At 34.6% G+C, this 3,049-nt stretch overlaps 1 pseudogene; it reads right to left on the bottom strand.

Moving 5' to 3' along the window:
• Nucleotides 1-423: 423 nt before the first annotated feature.
• LOC145332992 (5S ribosomal RNA) lies at nt 424-543 on the bottom strand (annotated as a pseudogene).
• Nucleotides 544-3,049: the final 2,506 nt, after the last annotated feature.

Below are 3,049 nucleotides of genomic sequence, written 5' to 3'. Positions count from 1 at the left end.
TCTATTCTTGATTTTAGTAAAAACCTTTTAAATCTACCTGTACGTATTCCCATCGACGATTTTTTGTGCTTCGCTACTTATGGATGTTGTCATCCTTGTTTAAATACAACTCTGGCTTATGGATTGGCTCATAATTGTAGATAACAAATCAGTAAAAGTATATAAATGATGTGATTCAAAATATGTGTAAATTCTATGTAATAATTTTATCTTATACCAGCCTCCGTGGCGCAATTGGCTAGCGGGTTTGGCTGTTAACCGAAAGGTTGGTGGTTCGAGCCCACCCAGGAGCGACTAATATCATAGTCATTTTTTTAGTAGCCAAACAAATCTTTAAAATTTTAGATCTTGGAAGAATTTGAAACTGCAATCTTCTGATCCGTAGTCCGACACGTTATCTCATGGATAATGAATAAAATGTTAAGTCTACAACACCCAAGTATTCCCAGGCAGTCACCCATCCAAGTACTAACTTGGCCCCATGTTGCTTTACTTAAGTGATCAGACGAGAACTGGTGCTTTCAACTTGGTATGGCGGATTTCTCTGTAGAGTTATGATGGCATTATTACATTCAAATGTGGATATAACCAAGTTTTGACATAACATTTGCATTTTAGAAAAAGAAATTATATTCCTTTTGTATGGTTTGTTGCGTTGCAAGCAGTGCTAACTCTTGGTAATCTTGGTATAACAAGTGACAGTTTGTCTCTTGTAATTGTTTAAACTGACCAAGCTAAATTTGCTTGATTTACTTCACTAAGAGGTGTGTTAAGATCCAGTGGTTGCAATGTGAGCTGAAATGCAATTTCTGTCAGAGCTGATGATAGCCCACTAACAGCAATTAATACACATAACCTGTCAAGGAGCAGCTACAGACTTTCTATGCAAGCATGCATGTTATGTAGTCAATAATTTGGCATTTTTTTCAATAGAAGACCTCCAAACGGAGGTTACATCATCAAATACCAGCTCTTTGGAAAAGTATAAAGACAGTATTTCTAAGGGGACACAGCAACAGAAGAGTCGTAGAGCTGGTCAGCAAAATACCTTTAGTCTTTGCCACCCATACACTGAAATCAACTCCACCCCAAAGAGTAAGGATAAAAGAGTGGGTCCAGTTTGCTAGGGAAGTATTGAAACTGCAAGTCAGGGATATCAAGCAGGGAGTAAGGGAGGGGACAATGGATCGAATATTCAATTTTTAGGAGTCTCAGACTTTGGGTACTGGCTTAAAGGGAATGTGCAAGAATTTAGCAGTTTCTGACTGACTTTGGGTACTAGCGCACAGAATGCCGCTAACTTGTTTGTTAATTTTGAATATTGCAGACAAGTATCAATAAACTGAATTTGTTATGATGTGGCTGGTTTTAACAATTTTTTTCTCTCCAGAAAATGTCATTTCATAGAAAAAAATTTATTGTGATATTTGTTTAATAAATATTCTAAGAATCCAATTAAATTTTGGGTTATGGGGCTATGGGTTGAATGGGTTCCAGGGAGATTTTTCTAGTTATTAATTACATAGATTACAAAGATGTTAGTTTGATAAAGTAGTCTTGGGTTGAGATGGATCAATAGCTTTTAAAACAATTACATAATGGTTACGTCAGTCTGATGTGTGGGTAATATAATTTTCAAATGAATGCTTTTTTCTTGAAACTTTCTTCTTATTTAATTGTTTTCTGTATTGTATTAACTCTCCCTTTAAAATTTCCTCCATATTAATCTGGTCTTCAAGGTCTTTCAGCAAGTACTCTTAAATTAAATTAATTGCCCATTGTCCCCTCCCTTACTTCCTGGTTATCAAGTCTGTTCAGGTCTATCCTGTTCAGTTTGAATGATTACTTTCTTTGAATTACACAGTTGACTTGACTTGATAACATCCTCCATGACACCAGACAACCTGTTGGTTAGCAATCTACTTTTAATATTGTGATTTGGTATAAGTATTATAATTGGACGGACTTTTTCAACTGTAGGCACACCTGTCTTTGGTAATAATCTTGTTACTCCTTTTCTCATTTCATTGTTCACTTTTTCTTTTTGTTGGTACAAATTTTGTACAGCCAGGTATTCATTTTTGATCAATGGAAAATTCATTAATAAGGCCATCTAGTCCAGGTGACCTATTATTTGGCTAATTCTTGATAACAAACTCTAACTCATCCGTAGAAAACGGTTGGCAAAACATTTCTTTATCAGCATCAGTTAATTTGCCAAGATTATCATTCAGCAAATCAGGTAACTTTCCTTCGTCCATCAAAAAATCCTCCTTCCTGTCTAACCTTCCATTAAACAGCTTTTCAAAGTAAACAAGAACTTTTTCTTGTATCTTTGCTTGATCAGTCAAATTATTTCCATCAATTTTCATCACTTCCAGAATTTTTTTCTTTCCATTTTTCTTCTCTCTAGCTAGGTGATACAATGATCCTCTTTCCTAATAAATATTTTCCTGAAAACTGCTTCTGACCTTCACACCTTCCATCTCTTGCTGATTTACAACATTTATTCTGTTTTTTTTTCAGAGTCTCATCAAACCAGACATACCTCGATCAATAGCTAGTTTTAACAGGTAATTAAATCCATCTTTAGTCTGTATAATTTCTGAAGATTCTTCTAAAAGACTTTAAAAACCAAATCATTTCAGGCCTAGCACAGTTTTCCCACCATTCTGTCACTTTGCTGTAATTTTCCTTTTTTTTCAATAACCTACTGTACAAAACTTTTTTATTAAAAATCTCTATGACACAGTATTTCATTAATCAGCTTCCAATAATTTAGATTATGTATTGTCTTGTTGACAGCTGAATTTAGTCAAGCAAGAGATCCACACCTACATCTACATGATCAGATGATGGCACAGGTACAATATTTACATCCAGAATTTTGCTCTTGTCTGACTAGTCCAAGTTTTATGTTAACGTTATCTTGTTCATTGACTTAACAACTTTGGGGACTTTTATCAAATTTGAATGGTTGGTAAAAATATAATCTAATCTAGAGGCAGCATTGTTTCTAATAAAAGTAAAGCCAGGCAAATGAGGGTAA

This window comes from Acartia tonsa, chromosome 11, assembly GCF_053477335.1.
Source record: "Acartia tonsa isolate MP-2025a chromosome 11, ASM5347733v1, whole genome shotgun sequence".
In the NCBI taxonomy this organism is placed as follows: Eukaryota; Metazoa; Arthropoda; class Copepoda; order Calanoida; family Acartiidae; genus Acartia; species Acartia tonsa.
Note: the sequence above shows the minus strand (reverse complement) of the source record. Positions and strands in the feature narration are given on the sequence as shown.